Source organism: Macrobrachium rosenbergii, chromosome 42 (assembly GCF_040412425.1).
Source record: "Macrobrachium rosenbergii isolate ZJJX-2024 chromosome 42, ASM4041242v1, whole genome shotgun sequence".
In the NCBI taxonomy this organism is placed as follows: Eukaryota; Metazoa; Arthropoda; class Malacostraca; order Decapoda; family Palaemonidae; genus Macrobrachium; species Macrobrachium rosenbergii.
Genome location: NC_089782.1, coordinates 33,914,522 through 33,933,473, shown reverse-complemented (window position 1 = coordinate 33,933,473; position 18,952 = coordinate 33,914,522). Strand labels below are relative to the sequence as shown.

Here is an 18,952-nt window from a genome sequence, read left to right as displayed (position 1 = left end):
ATAACTTCAAGTATTCAGATTTGATAAATTTCCGTATAAAAGGCGTTCAGCTGTTGGAATTTATTTCTGGTGATAGAAATTCATTTCTCGCCATAATGTGGTCCGGATTCCACAATAAACTGTAGGTCCCGTTGCTAGGTAACCAGTTGGTTCTTAGCCACGTCAAATAAGTCTAATCCTTCGGGCCAGCCCTAGGGGAGCTGTTAATCAGCTCAGTGGTCTGGTTAAACTAAGGTATACTTTTTTTTTTTTTTGTACAGCTGACAGTCAGGCTACAGTTGGGTTCCCCAGAAAAGTTCCAAGTGATTATGGCTTTAAATTCTCTAATAAGTATTTTATGGGAAAAATTTAAAGAACTTTATCTTATGGGTATAATTTCCACCACTAAACCAAACCCTTAAAAGCATACTCAGTGTTATTATTATTATTATTATTATTATTATTATTATTATTATTATTATTATTATTCAGAATATGAACCCCGTTCATATGGAACAAGCCCACCACAGGCCCACTGACTTGAAATTCAAGTCTCCAAAGAATATAGTGTTCATTTGAAAGAAGTGGCAGAAAGTAATAGGAAGTACATGAAAAAAATAGATCCGTTATTAAAAAAACTAAATTAACAAAGTAACAAACAAATAGCAAATAATACAAGTAAATAATTAAAATACAAGGAGAATTGTTTAAGGGTAGTAAAATGCATTGCATCTCCGCTTGAACTTCTGAAGAAGTTCCAACTGCACAACATCCACCGTTCCACAGTCCAACGGCGCGAGGAGGAATAAAGGACCTGTGGAACTGAGAAGTTCGACAGTGAGGCACATTGACTCCATATTGGTGCGGCTGCTCAGCAGATCTAGCCTCTCTCGGTTGGAAAAGAGGACCAGGAAGCTTTGTGACAAGCAACAAGATTTACAGGATGATTGGATTACAGAATTTATGCCAATGGCCAAGCGCTGAGACCTATGAGGCCATTCAGCGCTGAAAGAGAAATTGACAGTAAGAAGGTCTGAAAGGTGCAACAGGAGGAAAACCTCAAAGCAGTTGCATTATGAAACATTTGTTAGAGTGGGTGGAAAGTCAGAGTTAAGAAAGAATATGAACGGAGGTACAGAAAAAGGAATAAAAAGCTCGCAGCTTGGGGCCGAAGGGACGCTGTACGAAACCTTAAGTAATGCCTACAGTGCACCACGTGAAATACACTGACGGCACTACCCTCCTACGGAGTTTACAAGATGATAACCTGACGAGACGCCTTATATTTCTCTTGAACTCGTTTATGGACACAGAGTGAAAGGACCATCCACTGGAAACTTTGCAAGATTCTTGGGAAATATGGAACCCAGATGTTCATATTGTAGATCGTTTATCAGAAACGAAAGGTGAGTGGTTTGAAATATGGGAGATTGCAGAGGAAAGAGAAGGTTTTATCGTACATCTCGAATAAGTTCGCTGTTTTGAGGTAGAATACCCATTACTGGCCGCTCTGCCTTCGAAAGGCATTACGAAATATTCATAAGAGACGTTTCCCACCATTTGTATGAATGGTTGGTAACCTGTACTATTACTGATGGCATTGGGAGATATACCATCAGACTGTATCGCCGAGGAGCTTCGTGTCCGCCTGAATTAGTGGGTCCTGAGTAGACCACTTCGACATCTTTACTTAACTGAGCAAATTATCGTCGATCTCCCATTCCGTAATTGGTGAGGCTCAGAGACTTCCACTTTGTGGGAGTGGAAGATTTTTTTTTTTTTCCATGCCTTACTAACATAACAGTGAAAGTTAAAGTTATAAATGTCAGGATATCTGAGCGCAAGTTGAACTCCTACGTCTGAGAAAGTGACTATCGTTAAACCAGTTTTGAAAGGTGGACTCGGTTATCAGAATATAAGTTCATACATTCTTGTTTCAAATCTATCACTCATGTCCAAAACGTTAGATTACGTTATTCTTGAACGGTAATTCGTAATCTGGAAAGGGTGAATGTTTCGCTCGACGTTTGGTCAGCTTATAAACAATTATGTTCCACGGAGAAAGCTGTGTGATCGTTGTAAATAATTTATTATAAACAGAGAAAAATTTCTCACAGCGTTTTAAAATCACTGACTGCATCTTAGGTATTTGCGAGATATTGCCAGTTACTGTGTATATCATTTTCTTCGTAAACTTTTAAGTTATCTAGTCTTGACCCAACTATAATCTTATAGATATAATGGCATACTTATTTAAATAAGATTCTATCCAAGTTGACTTTATAATCAGTGTGATGATTTTACTGTTATTCTATTAATCTATAGGTCAGTTTCCCATTTTGATTGATGTCTGAAAATTACTTTACAGGACTTAACTGTCAATGGATGTCTTCAGTAGCGTTGCTCAAACTTGCCTGAACTGTAATACGAAAATGTTATAAAACTATTAAATAGACTGAGTAACTAATACATAATATAGATCAAATGAAACAATTAATAGATATAATTCCAAATCAGACTTTTTGCGACGATTTCGTGTTTCGATAATTTTTTTTCAGACTATTCTTCTTCTCCCAAATCACAACAAAAGCAGTCGAAGATGTCTACAATTTTCGCTTTGTTTTGGATATTTGTGTAATATTTGTGCTTATTTAATCTAAGACTATTGAATTTATTTATTTCAAGAGTTTTTGTCATATTGTGTTATGTCAAAATGTATATAATGAAGGTTTTTTTTTCCATTCTAGAATTTCTAGCTGAAGTGAGTCACGTGACCCACCTTGGGTAGACGAAGGAACACTTCGCCATATTTGTTGTATAATCGACGGGTTTTCATCATTACTTCGATTGTAAGTCTCGTCCAGGTACGTTGAAAGTTGATTAATGAATAAATTAGGTAGAATAAAGCAGTAAATAAACGTAGCTGCTTTAAAAGTGTATTATATAGAGGAATTTTTATAGAGAGACTGTCGCCTCTAACCGGCTGTAGCGATTGTATTTTACTTTCAACCCGTATTGCGTTTTGGTCTTTAAAATACCATTTTGAACGTTTCTGGCGTTAAATATTAGGTTTTGGAAGTGATTTTAATTAATTAGGGAAAGGGGACTCGACCCCTAGTCTATACCCAAACCCTAGGGTAAGTTAGGTCAGGTGTAGTTGGTTAGGTCACGTGCTAATGAAATTAACGTCAGTAACGTTCAGAACACATTAAAACTTAGAAAAATGATATTTTCTAGGGCAATATGTGATAATAGTTAAAGAAAAATTATATTTTATAGTGCAAAATGCGATAATGGTTAAAATTAAAACCTTACTCATTAAAAAATGAACCAGGGAAGTGAATGACTCATTAAAAAGTTACTTAGGGAAGTGCAGGCCTGTGGTAACTTCAACTCGTAAGGTAACACAAAAATCATAGTAAATCTCTAGAATATTTAGTGATGCTGTGATAGTTACTGTCTTTTGTTTATAATTACCATTCATTCACGTGAGCCAGGTACCAAGCATGGCTCTCATGGGAATGGTTGTGGTATTAAAGTAGATAATTATAAAAAATTCTTTTATTTTCAGGTTAGGCTGCCTTACTGATGCCAGTTACTTAGATTGTGCACACATCAGCTTCAATATCAGTGGGAGTGAAGACTCATAATCCCTCGGAAGAATATTATAAGGTTAGTCAGTTTTTGCACTTGATTTTATCTTGTCAGATCCAGTTATAACCAAATTTTGAAGGCCAATTTCTGCAGAAGAGCACCTCATGGAGATATCGTTCACTATAAGTTTTTTGATTGAACAAGGAAAGGGTGAGATAATTTGATTAATTTACCATCTTTTGTTTATGATTTTACATCCATCCATGAGGGGCTGGAGCTTTTCTGTAAAATTACCCCAAATTGTAATATGAATACGTTAGTAATTTTGTATCCAATAAATTGTAAATTGTCACATCACCAACAATGGCAATAATGAAGGTTTTGTACAGAAGCCTGCTGTGAACTAAAGATGGGAATATGGTAATAATTTCTGCATGCAGTACTGGAGACTACTTGACGGGTTACTCAGATTGGTCCTGGTCGTTTCAGCTGAAAGTCACTTAGGCCGTAACATCCAAAACAATGTAAGATATTATGTTTATGGTATTTACCGTTATGTTTATGGTATTTACCATTATTATTTCATGTTTTACGTACATCCCCAAGGGGCTGGTACTAAACACGGCGCCCATTTTGCATGTAAACGTGCTTACGGCCGAAACGACCCGAATGGACTCAGATTATCAACATGACTACAAAGGGTCATAAACTGCCCATTTTTAGAAATTTTGCATTGTAGTTCAGTAGCCAGTTAAAGGATGTTGGGTTTTGTAAAATGTCAATTTTCAAAAAAAATTAGTGCGATAGACCATATTTATGCTTTTGGTTCAAGTTTGATGTGCAAAGTCTGTCACTAAGTACAGTAATAATCTGCTAAAGTAAATAGTCTCATGGAAAAGGCCTGCTTTAAAAGTTGCTATTACATGCGCAGAGACTAGCTGAGTTATGATGATTTACTCTGTTATTTTGACTTTCCAGTGGTAATAGCAGTAACACACGCACAACAGAAATGGTAGCAAAAAGAAATGGTTCTGTGAGCTGACTGCTGTTGGCTTTAAAATGACCTGAACAAGTCAAAAATGATCCAGTGGGTTGAGTAAGTGGTGCAGATTTTAAAGAAATACCAGGAAGATGTTCAACAGCCTGGAAGAAAGGAGAGAAAATGGAGTATATAGTGATAAACAAGCAGAAATGCAACATGTTTCCATGTGGTTGCTGCAAAACCATTCAGAACCCTTTGAACAATCTTCATTATAATGTTACCTCTTCATAATGTGATGTGTGTTTCCATGTGGAAGGTACAAAAATCTTGAGATGGTTTTGATCATAAAGTTGTCTCTTCATAATATGAATTGCATATTTAATAGTAGGATTTATGACATAAAGTTGACAGTTCTCATAAGATTTTGAGTTTAGAGTCAATAGGAATTCCAGCACTGTATAAGAATCATTAATATAATAGTCATGTCTATTTTTAAACAGCAGTTTTGAGTTGCTTTGAGAATTATTAGCTAGTTGTGTTTTAAAAAAAAATGTTGAAGCCAAGTTTCTTGTAAATCTCCAGATGACAGGTTTGCTCTTTATACTAAACTGTACTCTGTTCATTACAGGTAATGTTGGGAACATATGGTCTTACTACTATCAAATAGGCTGCCTTCTAAGACTAAGAAGAGGACTACTACTTTCCAGACCAGTATTGGATAAGAAGAATTTATTTAACTAATTATTTTTGTTAAAGGTGTCTTCTTTGTTAGAGTAGTAAATCATTTAAGTGTCTAAATCCATGTAACGCCCTCTTTTTGATTGTGGATCCATGTGAGTTGTAAAACCTTGTCATTTTCACTTGTGCCTTGCCTCTATCGAGCAGACAAACCAGGTACTTAACAGGTGATGAAACTCAAAAAGCAATGGTTACCGATAATTAGGATCTCCTCTGTGGGTGGAAGTTCACTACTTAGCCTGTTATTGTTCTTTCCATTGCATTCTCTCATGCTCTTAGGGCAAGTGTTCAGATAGTTTTTGGGACTGTTCACCTTGCCTAACCATGTTAGGGGTCTTCAAGTTCGTATTTCGCTTTATAGTGTGGGAATTCAAATCGCTGATAGCAAAATGCTGTGACAGAACTTCATGTATGTTGTTTTTGTGTGCCAGAAGTTATACCCTTATACAGAGCTGAGTGGCATGTTTTTATGCATGTCTGTCAAGTGTGTCCTATTGTGCTTTGACATCGTTAACCAGTTTTCTCACATCAGCTGGGTGTCCCTCCCTGATACTTGGCATGCTGAACCTATTCTTACAAAATTTGTATTTTGCTTCTAGGGATTTCCAGAAAATTCTGGGTAATCTTGATAGCTAGGGTGGAGAAGATCCTGATGATTTCTTGCCTTTGAATTTTAAAAAAGTTTCTAGTGTGTTGGCTCTCAAGATTAGTAGTTTCTATATTTTTGTATGTTGACAGAGTATCTTGGTGGATAAGCCCAAGCTTAGTAATACAGTGCCTGTTCCAAAGAGTGGCATATCAACAGACTGCAGTAACTACAGGCCAATTTCTATTCTCCCTGTGCTCTCCAAAGTTGCTGAAAAAGCTTTATTTTTAAGCCACTATAAGTATGTGGAATCTAAATGATTGTTAGCTGATAGTCAGTATGCATATACAAACCAGTTAGGTACCTGCAATACTCTTCTAGCAAATAAAAATTAAAAATGATGAGTGAAGGTAGATGAAAATTTTCAGCGTATGTCATCGCAATCTAGATGGTAATCCTAAACGGTATGGTACTCGTAGAGCAACAAAAGAAAGGTAACTGGTGGTCAACCCGAGCAACCTGTTAAACTGTGGTATGGTTTTCCTGGCAGCAATGATACTGTCAGTTTCATAAGCTTGAAAGAGGGTGTAATACTCTGGCAGAATACTAAGCATTAGTTTTCCAGACTTTTTGTTGTTTTTGTATTTTTAAATTTCTTTGTTGATTTATTTGTTTGGTAGTGCCCTCTTGGTTTTCATGCTCTTCACAAAAAGGCATTCATGCTATGAAATGTGTGTTTTTGCTATCTGTGTCCTTTTAGGTATATATAGTCCATGTTAAAGTTCGTTGATTTTGACATGAGTTGTCTTCCTCCTGATTACCCTTCAAGTAACAGTAGAAAAAAAGTGGCTTGAACTTTCTGTTGATACTTGAGAGAGCTAGTAAAGAACTTTGTTCTCGAATACAAAGCTCTATTCTTACTGGGAGTGCCCTTCTCTTGGCTTCTTGATTGCTATACAGAAAAGATGGGGTGGAAGCTACAATCACCACTTTTAGGTAGTTTAATTTGCCAGTTGGTTTGCTCCTCACTTCACGTTTAGGCACAAGTGGAAATGAAAGCTTTTTCTCCTTGAAAGAAAACGTGTAAAATTAGGTTTTTATGTAAATGAATGATATTGTCAGAATCAGCTTTGTGTTAGATATACGAGATACAAAACAGCCTGGCTGAAGAATGTCAGATTTGAAGAAATATACAGCGGTACTGTATAATGATGATGACAATTTGTATGTCTAGATGTACATTGTATGTCTAGATGTACAATGTCACAAGAAGGTGCACAAAGTTGGCAAAAATACTGTGAATTTATGTCGCCTTAGTTGTAGTGTAAAGCCTTCTGAAAATCAGTGAATATTCTGCGTGATTTGTCAAATGTAAGGTGTTATTGTACTAATAGGGAATAAACAAGGTCTAAGAATAGAGTAGTAGAGTAGTGCAGCCCGACACTGTTTTGTTACCACATCAGACAAACTGTGTCTATGAATATAGACATAATATGTATGGAAAACAGGAAGTGAGCACTCCAGTTATTGGCTATAGAAGGAGAATCAAAGCCATAAAATATATTGTATATCTATAATGACCTGAAATTGGGACAAGGTTGTGGATTGAAAGCCTTTTACTCATGTGCAGCCTTTCCAACCACATGCAGCCATAACAACTTTTACAAGTTACCACAGTGAAAATATATTTTCATACAGTAAAAGTAGAGATAGTGATTGATTATAAATAGGTAACTACCTGGTGATGGAGTTATGACATACTAATCTTCCATCACCATCCCTGCTTTTATTACTCGCTGACAAACAGGCTGTTTGCTAGAAAGAATGCAAAAATAAAAAGACCATAGTTCTTAGTCATCTGTAATTTGAATTTCATACAAGTCACCACCATCATAAAACCCTTATGTTAGCTTCTCTAAGAGGTGAGACATGAAATGAGATCTTTAAATTCTTCTCTCATTTTGCTCTTGTGCTGCCAGACCCCGCATTAGATCAAGGTCTGCATCTGTTCCCTTTCTCCTTGGATCCTTTTCTCCTGGATCCCTTTTGGACCTAGCTGCAACCCCTTTCATTACCTTTACCATACCTCCATTCATATTCTCGTTCTTCAATCTTACTTTCCACCCTCTCCTAACAAATGTTTCAAAGTGCAAGTGTGAGGTTATGCTCCTGTTACTTCTTGAAAACCATTGTGCTCTCAACTTCCTTTCAGCGCTGAATGACCACATATAGGTCCCAGCGCTTGACCTTTGGCCAAAATTTTATATTCCACTTCGAATCCCACGCCTTTCCCTACAACCACCACTTGGCTGTTTATCTGCTGTTTCCTTTCCAATCAGATTACAGTTTTTTTTTTTTTGTCAGTTTTTAGTACTTTCCTTTTAATCCACATTTCCACCTTGTAAGCATTTCCACCTCCTGCCCTTTGGAAACTGCTGTGTGCACCAGGTCATCTGCACAGAACAGTTCCAGAGGTCCCTTATCTACCACTGCTTGATAAATAACTAGTACTTTAGTGCTGATCCATGATATGCACCAACATTCATCTACAGTATATAAAAATTATAAATTAAATTCTAAATTAAACATTTACAGTGTATTAATAGATATGATTATACAGTTTTTGCATTTTTTCATTCATCTCACCATATAACTTTTGAGTAAATAAATACTCATTAAAAAATCATAGTGGGTCATTACTAGGATCACTGCGTCTGATTTTATTGTACCATGAATGTGTACTTTTATTAACGTACCATGAATGCGTACTTTTATTAACGTGAAAAGTTGTCAGGTACTTACAGCTGAATGGGGTTGGCAAAGGTTGAGTGTTCATAAAATGCTTTTAAACCAAAGTGTTCTCAGTCCAGGTTTGCATGCATGCACAATGTATTTGACTCCCTTGCTTCTTCAATAATTGTGTAACTGCTTTTCCTAGATTAACTTGTAAATGAATTAAGGTATGTTTTAGTCATAAAATAGAATAAGTTGTTTTGGTCATCTAAAGATTTTGAAGTATCTTAATTGAACAGGATTGCATAAAATTTGTTTTTTATGGTATTTTATCCCTAAAGGAGGTGTTAAACATGAAAAGGATATTGTTGATGTGCCTCTACTGTATAGGGTTGGTTTGAAAAAGAATTTGTCCAGATTGTAAACATAACCTTCCGCAGACTTGGATTCACTTTTGTTAATTTGTAATATCACCTAAGTGCAGTCTGTATTACAGTACTACTGTGGGCCATGTTTAACAATAGCAGGACGACTTATAATGGCAACTTTGTCATCACACTTCTACAGTACTTTGTGCACTTACCGCCTAGATTCCCAGTTGGTTCAGGTTCTCATCCAAGCCAATTGCAGTGGTCTTCCATTGGTCTCCCTTGCCACAAATGTATCTTTCACTCTGCTCATTCCTCTTTCCTTCACATTACATGTCCAAACCATATCTCTGAGATATTAAATTCGTTTTCCATCATCTGAATAACTTGACACTTTTTCTTTGCAAATTCCTCATTTGCAGTATATTTTTGAGATCTTAAAATTCAGTTCCCATTCTCTTGAATATCACAACACACTTCTTGCAAATTCCTCATTGGCAATCCAGTCCTCTTGGCTCAACCCAGCTATTAATTAGGAGCTTTCTTTCTCTCCTGCTCTGCTCCTTTTGCATTTTATTGGTGTTTTCTCATCCAAATATTCATTTTGTAGACATAGTCTTTGTTCCCCCCTTGCCTCATCATCATAATTGCCATAGACATCTGCTTCTTGGCCACTCTTCTCCTCCCCTTACAAGTCTCTCGTCCTTCTTTGATGTTGATTTTATCTGTATTTTTGTTTTAGGTCATGTGTTTTATCCAGAAGTTATAGAGAAGGTTTACCAGCTCTCCTGAGTATAACTGTCTCTCTGTGACTAGTTTTCTTTACTTTCTAGACCTGGATTCACCTTCATTTTCTGTAACTCATAATGTGCATTATGATTGTGCAGGACTTCAGTCATAGTTTCTTTATAATGTATGGTTGGTTTTGTTTGTGACTTTTAAGGATAATGTATTTTTAAGCTTTTCTTTATATAACAACATTGACATTGTTATACATTTGCCATTTTATCATTGTGTTAACCTTACACGGGACCTCTGTCATTATGTTAGGGTTTTCTTGAGCTCATTGCTGTTTTTCACATATTTAATGTCTCTTTCAGTCTAAGTTAAATTTTGTATTGCAGTATTTTTTTTTATAATTAACATCAGCTCCTGTGCTGCTGAAAATGACAATTTTTTTTTTTTTTTTGAACAGTTGGATATTACCCCTACCCCTCCATTAACCTTGTTTCCTCTCTCTCTCTCTCTCTCTCTCTCTCTCTCTCTCTCTCTCTCTCTCTCTCTCTCTCTCTCTCTCAGTAACTAGGCTTTGCTAGCAAACTTCAACATTTCATGGTTGGTCTGTTATATCACCTATTCAGAGGAGGATTTCTTTTGAACCTGCATTTTGTCAGTATGAGCTTTGTGTACCTTCTGGTAATCGTTGTCATTGTATGGCTTGTATTAGATGGATATAAGATGCATATTGAGGTTTTACCATGCTTGGCTTCTTTCAGTTTTGTTCTGGGTCTTCATTTGTGCTGCCCTTCATTTGCCATTTTCAAGTCCAATAATTTTTGTGCTAAATGGTCCGCTTCCCTCTTCTCATATGTCAGGTTTTGTGATTTCATCTGTTTTTGATCTGCCTCGTCCAAAGCATTGCCTGAGAGCAGCTGGTAGACTCTTTGGCTTTTTTTTTTCCTTTCCATTCACCATAAGCTTGGTTTTGCAGAAACATTTATTTTTTTAAATTGTTTCCATTCCCCGTTTACCATCGATTTTAATATCTTATCCATTCCTTGGTTTCCATCCTCTGAATTTTTCTAAGACCTCTTTCAAAGGTTGTCTCTGCTGTTAATACAGTACTAGTTTTCGAAACCCTCTGCTTCTTAACACAGTACTTGGTCAGGTACCCTTCTGAGGTCCATGAGTATATGTTATAAACATTTTTGCATGGCTCTTGTGTGTGTATGCCTTTGTATAAAGATTGTATGTTGTTGATCTTTTTTTGTAACCATACTGACAATTATTGATTCCAAACTTCCTCCAGTTTTAGGGCCTGTTTTGTGTGGAAGATAGAAACGTGCAGACAACATGAAATGGAATCCAGTGTAATGCAGTGCAAATTAAAAATGTTGAGGTCTCACAAGCACCCACGGGTCAAATATGGAATCGAGACTTGCAGAGATAAAGCCTAACACATTTAAAAGTTATTGGAGATTGTATTAGCATGAGGTAGAGAGTGTTAATGGCCAGAATACATGAAATGGTTGTAAGATTCATACTGTCTTAATTTTCTATAATTATAGTATACTGTGTGTGATGTAAGTACTAATTATAATCTTGAACCACAACAGGAGAAAGTGAATGAGTTTTAAAGGTATTAATTTTTTTCCATCCCTTCCATTTTGTTGGAAAAGGCAGAATGGATGTGCAGTGCCTTACTTCATGGTTTATTCCTTTTGTGGTAACAAAAAATTAATTGAACTCGAGTTTATTTGGAAGCTATGGAAACGTTTGTTGTATAAGTCAAGTGAATTTTGAATTTTTTTACAGCAAGGAGTTTTATTAATTGTATTTAAATAAAAAGGTGGTGTGTGGTTTATTAACCCTGATTTTTCTTTTTAGCAGACAGATTCTGAATAAGAAAACGTCCAACTAGACAACAGGTAAACTTTTTCCCCTTACATGGGTACATCTTTATAATCATTTGGTATGTTTGGTCTTTCCCATGATTGTCATTGTTTCCCATGATTGTCATTGTAAGGTTTTTGGTCGTCAAACTATGGATTGTAAAGGCAGACAAATAATGTAGAAAATCTCGTTACATGGAAATGGTTTCCTGTGAGAGGTGTGACTTGTATTCCTTTACCACCTCCTTTGTTCGCCATCATTGGTCATACTTTGCCACCCACCCCTATTTGTCTTTTGTTAGTGATTTTTCATTTCTCCCATTTTTTTTTTTTTTTTTTTTTAATAGGTGATTTTCGTGACTTCCTGAATACATAGTCGTTTGTACATGATTATATGTACTGTTGTTTTCTTTTATAACTCAAATATGTATTCAAGGTCAGGTGGTTTGTGAGTGGGCTGCTTTCAGTCGATCTGGGAAAACTAACTTGGCACCCCACTGGACGTATTAGTTCTCCATTTCTCACAATAGTGTAGTCAAGGCTATGTTTTGATTTTCGACAGTGAAACAATCCCGTTTTCTATCCTTGAGTCTGTCCCTCGACTTTCGCTCGAAGTTTATCAGTCAGATGTGCAGCAACAGTTATGCTACGTGCAGACACCGTCCTGAAAAATAAATGAAGCCAAGGGTTTAGGGTCATTCGTGAACTCTACTCCTGGTTCAGGTGGGCATCTGTCCTATTTCCTTCCCATTGCATTTGCTCGTTTTTCCTGTCGGGTCGCTTTTGCTCCTGTTAGAAGTGATGTTGCTAATGAAGTCTTCCTTCTAACCTGTTGAAAGATATTGTTTCAGAGGATGTGTTCTTGTCATATATCCTTTGTTTTGGCAGTCATCTGTCTCCACTCAATTTTTTCTTACCTATTGCTTCAGCGGTCTTTTGAAGCTGGTGTTTTTTAACAATTTTTTTTGTCAAGTTTCTTCCTCCCTTCATGAATCTGTGTTGGAGTTTATCCTGCGTACCCACACATTATAAGAATTGCTCTTGGTGCTGAGGACTTGACAGTAATTACCGACTTTCTTTCTCTCCATCCTGACCTGTCCTTCCAATACGCACTGGTTGATAAATTCCCTATGAGATGAGATGGATGTTTCTGTATGGGTTCTTTGTGTAATGGTCTTACAGATGTATTAGTAGTGTTTATAGTTACCCCCCCATACATTGTATGTAAGATATCCCTAGGTAAGGTAAACCCCTGATGAGACCAGAGTTATGGAACTATTCCAGGCATTAATGCTGGTTTTTAAGAGAGCATTTCCCTTACAATTCAGGCAATAGTCACAGGGTGCGAGGTTGAGAAAAATGCTGATCTCCAAGGCTTAACCGTTGAGATGCTGTGATGTAATCCACCTCCCTCAGATGAACACACTTCACTTGTTTATTGAGATACGTATTCTGGATGTTCAAAGTTTGTAGGTATTTTGACGACCCCTTCTGTTAGACCTGCTACCGCTGATATATTTTATATTTGCCATTATTTTGCCATCAAACCTGATTGTCGTTCAGTAGTTACCATTTTCATTTATCTGTAATGTTGCCCATGTTCCTGGTATTGAAATTACTCTCGTTCTCTGTTCCAGTCAATGGAATAGGTGCCCTCTTTTTATCCAGCTCTGCCACCTTTAGCACTGGATTAACTCTTGAGCTCTGCAGGCTGGTTCTCTGTTCCCGTAGCTCGGTAGCCTAAATTTTATGGTAGATTCGTTCAAGGCACTTTCCTCCCAGTCTATTGTCCAGTTTGGTCCTATGTTGTAAAGGCAGTCTCCCCATCAGTATGAAGTTTCTTAGTTATACCAATCCCATTTGATTTTGTGTGTAAAACCACTGGGTTCGCTATGGTGTATTTAACACTGTTGACACCAGTTTTGGATGAAACTGCATAATTGTTCCCGAGATATACCTATACTAGGCAATGTGGATCATAGCTGTAACTTGACCTTTGAACACCTCTACCAGTAATGATTATCCTTCTTAAAGAGAATCAACACAGCCAAGGTTTCTTTCCGAGTGACATTTTCTTCGTTCCCAATAACTGTCTAAAGTTGTCATATGTTGCAAGCACGGCCAGTAAGAAGACGGTCAGGTCATTTAGAATTCAGGAACTTATGTTGCTGCCAAAAAAAAAAAAAACTATTTGTAGAGCTGATAGGGTAGCCAATTTGGGACAGTCTGTCCCTCAGGACAAGAAATATAAGAAACGTAAATTATGGTCAAAAGCAGGTAAGTAAACTGTGACAGGAGGCCATACAGTATTTGATGGGGCGGCATATCCCAGCGAATTTGTATATGCGAAATTTAATGGTCTAATGGCTGTTCTAGTACAAGTATGAAAGGTTCACGATCTAAACTTTGCTAAAGAGGTGCCACTGTTTATAAAGTGGCCTATGGCAAAGCTGCTCTCATGTGTGTAATTGCTCATAAGTACATGGTGATCACAATTTCGAAATGGTGTTGAGTCGATTTTTTATACCAACAGTGACTTGACTATGCCTATGTAAGCAAAATATGATAATGAGGTAATAAAAATACAAATTAACCAATGCTCTTTATTTATCCAAAATACATCAAAACTAGTGCTGTCTAAAAGCCAACACTGCAATGCCCCAAGGAGGGATTGTTCTCGCCAGGAGTTGTTATAACCAGTTCGTAATCTGCTTCAAGGCCCCGAATTGTTTTCTAAGCTGACAATTACCGAGATGGGAAAACTAATAAGCTTCCCTTATGCTTTCACATATATTCCCGTTTTCTTTGTTTTCGCTGAAGACTGTCAGACCCTTTCAAATGGAAAGAAGAATGGCGTGCAAAGGGAGTCCAAGATGTAGGGTATGGTTGTATACCACTTAAACACCTTTAATATGAAGCCACTCCTGAAGGCTGTGATTTAATACCTAAGCAAATGCACGGCTTAATGTCGTCTCATGAAACGTGACGCAAAGATCTCGTCGAGTTCCACAGCCAGGATTTATTCTAGCTGAGAACTGCAATAAGCCAATAAAATCTAGTCCAGTTTCTTTTCGAGACAGTTTTCTATTCAAGATTTCGAGGCAGAAGTCTCTTCCATGTTTTATAACAGAAAACGGGACTTAGTGTTAAGCCATCATAGAAAACTGAGGAACATTAAGTAAACAGACGGTAACTATGCTAAACATCGTCGCGAGACTATTGGTTATTTTGATACAGACTTTGCAGCTGGCAGAACTCCTGTACTGAGCTTTAATGGATAATTTATATGTAAATATTAATAAACATGGCTATTTTGGTCCTTTTCAGAGATATTTATGTAAAGCAAATTGCTAGTTTTCAACATGAAGCTGATTAAAATTAATAATTAAAATTAATAAAATATTTGAAGTGCCGTCCTATTTCCTTGACATACTCCAAACATTTGCCATCAAATTTGACATTGATGTCAATAATGCAGAAAAATTGGAGCCTCAACAAGTTCATAACCATGTTACAAACTTTATATGCTTCAATTTTACTGCAAGCAATGGCTATTGATGTGAAATAACAAAATGTTAACTAAGATTTTGTTCCTTCGGTAATGTTTTCTAGATTGACTTTTCCCATGCAAAGTGGTCAAAATGTTTAATTATAACTTGCAAAACACCAGTAAACAGATTACAGCTTTATTTATCTCACCAGTTCCAATTATTTGCTGATATGTAATGATGTTTTTAATATGTATTGCTATATTAACATTGCTAGTTTCACTTTTAATTACTTAAAATGTAGTTTTGCTAATTTGGTTGTACTCAGTTGGTAATAAAAAATTAAATAAGAACTCAAGAGGTTTTCCAAACTGTTATGGAAGTGCTTTCAATGTTTTAAATAATAGCAATGGAGATGCTAATCACAAATAATAATTTTCAATCAATCACTATGAAATGACTTTTGACTTCTATCTACAATATTTATTTGCCAAGTATGAATAATCAATTACATTCTTCTCAGATGTCTTCTGAATGAAATACAGGATACACAAAAGCACACTAAAGACTAAATTCAGTTAATTATTTTACTTCAAATGACAAGTCATCCTCTAGTCCCTGTTCCAACAAAAGCAATTAATTAAACCGAGACACATCCAGTCCCCACAAAAGCAGACAAGTGACAAAAAAGCCTTAAATAACTCGTCTTATAGGCCTAATGCCACCATTCAATGTAAGTGATTGAGTCGGGTAAACAGTCGGAGACGTGCAAAGCTAATATCCTCCTGCCCTGAGTTCTTCCTCCCCCAGCAGGACAGCAGGTCGGACTAACGTCAACCTTCACCGTACACGTGGACCACCAGGCCAGTTTAGGTTCCATGCAACAGCACCATGCAAACTAACCCCATTGCCAGTAATTAGGGAGGAATGTCCAGCACCTGATTGGAACATTCCTTGAGTGTTTTGGAGTTTGGATGTTATCTCAAAATTTTAACCCAGTTTTGCAAGACTGTGAAAACTGTAGTTTTGTACAAGTCATCAGAAAAGGACTGCAAGCCATTTTTTTAATGTTGCTCACCAAATACAAGACTAAAAATTTCAATTTGTTCTGCTTATCAGCACACACATTTGGGTATGAAATTCTCCCAAACTCACTCAATTATTGGGTACAAAACTCCAAAATAATACATGTTTTGGGCAAAAAAATCTTACAAACTGACATCCTACTTATGTAAAATACTCTTTCAAATTGACATTACCCTCATAAACTCTACACCTTCTGGGAAAATTACTCTTCTAAATCAACAAAAATTTCTACCATGCAAAAGCATGCTAACAGGTTTTCTATACAAAATACATTGTCACTAAGAAGGTAGAAAACCATCTTTCCATAAAAAAATTTTCCAGGGAAACAAAGGCTCCCCAATTTATCAGACTTTCTATGCAAACTCCTCTCCCAAACTAACACACTTTCTAGAAAATAAAATTCCATAAAAAAATAATACATTCCAGACAAAAATTGCTAAACTAACACATTTTCTAGGAAAAAATTCCCAAACTAACACTGTCTACACAAAACACTCCGAAACTAACACACTTTCCAGACAATCTTTCTGGGCAAGAGAATTCCCCCTAAAACAGTTGAAAAAAAAAAAACTCTCTCCCGAACCATAATACTTTCCAAACAAAACAATCACATATCTGCAAATTTCCAAATAAAAAACTCACGAACTAACCGAGTACTATTTCAAGAATATAACTCATGGGCTACATGACATTTTAACCCAAAAGTGTATGAAGGAACTTCCTAATAACACACAGGCTAACAGATACTGTTTTAAAAATCACAAATCATCAAATCTGCCAAGTACAAATTTCACATACTAATAAATATTCTAGCCATAAAGACAATAAAGTAACTGACTTTCAAAGAAAAAGCTCAAATTCAAATACTGTACCTTGAATGCAAGAGCATCAAAGCTAATAGACAATCTGTTAGTAAAATTGCAACAAACCAAGATTTCCTGAAGACAAGAGCAATCATAAAAACATTGTCAATGAGCATGTATCACTAACAGACATTTTATAGGAAGAATATCACATGCAAAAACAATTGGAAAACCAAAAGCTATCAAACCAACACGTTCCTTAATGCAAAGGTATAAAGAATGAAGCCTTTCTGAAGTATTGTGATGAAAGACTTCCTGAAAGACTTTATAAAGGCAAAAGTATCATACAAAAACATACTACTTGAATGCAAAGGTGTTACAACATAAACTTCCTTAATGCAGATTATCATAAACTCCTGAAATATCAAAGTACGTATCACACACTAATACGTATTATGGACCGTAAAAATATCATAGAATAAGAGATTTACCAAATCCAAAACTAATTTAAACTGCAGTAACACATTCTAACACACTCTCTGAAACAAAATCGAGCAAGTACAAAGATTTTCTGAACCTCAGCTGACCAAAAACAAGTGTTTTCCAAATTCCAAATATAATTCAAACACAAACTAATAGTATATTGGGCCCTGTAAACTTTACAAAAAGAATTAAAATTACATTAATGATGATGAATACTGAATTTTACCATCATCCACTAAAGAGACATTCCCAAATTATCACAAAACAAAGCCTGAAGCCTAAATTACAATACAAAACAGCACACAAACTGAATCTCAACCTCAATATCACAACACAAACAAACATCCAACTCTAACTCTTACAGACTACCAAAAATGAATGCCAAACTCCTTCAAGAATTAATATGTGAACATCAAAGTCCAATGCCAATGAAGGAACATTTTATAAATGCCTTACTTACTGGATCAAAAATTCCATTATGACCTTTTCAGAATGACAGCCTAGAATTCTTGAACGGCAAAGTTTACTATCACAGTGTTGTGAGCAAAGTTGATCACAAACTCTCTTTAAGGCTTCATACACCAAACTACTGCATTGTTATTACCAACACTTATGAACGTCACACTTTAATCTTTAATTCTCTCATTCTATAACATCACAAGGAAGACTTGATTAAAACCCAAACCACCATAAAAAAGATGTCTGGTCCTAAGTTACCTATTTTCAGTGTGCTTCCTGAATGCCAATACTCTATAAATATTGTCACCTTCAAAACTCAAAATGCAGTAGATCAAAACTTGAGAAACATCAGCACAAATCTATTGGCATCATGAAAAGTAAATTGCACATCAATGCAAAAATGAGAACATTCATGATATGCATCTTGATTCCTGCTTTAACCCACACAAACCTAACCCCTCTAAATACTTTCCAAATTCACCTATTCATTGATATTTGACTGTTTTTGGCCTAATTCAGATAGTATAGGTATAGTTTCAGCAATTAGTGTTACCTGTAACCCCATAAATTTTGCATGACTACATTTCTCTTTTATTGTATTATTTCAAATTACACCTTGCACAATGGTAGTAGTTTCAGAACATTACCATCAACTCATCAGTGCTTAGTACGTTAGCAAAATTTTTCTTACTCCTCCTGTTCCATTATTATGATTTTTAACAATATGAGGCTGTGAAATCATATCATGCCCTTTCTTCTTCTCACAGCGCTTTACTTGTTTTACTGGGTCTGTTCCGCAAGTGTTACTGCATGGTGTAACTACAGAATCATCACTTCATCTCCCCATTTCTATAACTCCACCAGATCTGCATTCATATGACTTCCTGCTTCTGTTCTTCATTTCAGCAACACTTTTGACTGAGCGTCCTTTCAGGCGATTGTCTCTAATTGTTCCAGCGGTTCTGTATCCAGGCAGTTTCAGGTTTGACAACAGATCATAGGATGTAAAAAATTATCAAAAGATATAAGGTGAGATGCAGG

The 18,952-nt window shown here is 36.2% G+C and overlaps 1 long non-coding RNA gene across 1 annotated transcript in view; it reads left to right on the top strand.

The window, feature by feature from the left end:
- LOC136828222 (uncharacterized) overlaps positions 1-5,962 on the top strand; it is a 44,343-nt gene extending 38,381 nt beyond the window's left edge. Inside the window, exons 3-6 of the long non-coding RNA XR_010849962.1 lie at positions 2,727-2,843; positions 3,551-3,651; positions 4,552-4,871; positions 5,184-5,962. This is a non-coding gene — a long non-coding RNA (uncharacterized lncRNA). The remainder of the gene's footprint in view (positions 1-2,726; positions 2,844-3,550; positions 3,652-4,551; positions 4,872-5,183) is intronic.
- The last annotated feature ends 12,990 nt before the right edge of the window (positions 5,963-18,952 follow it).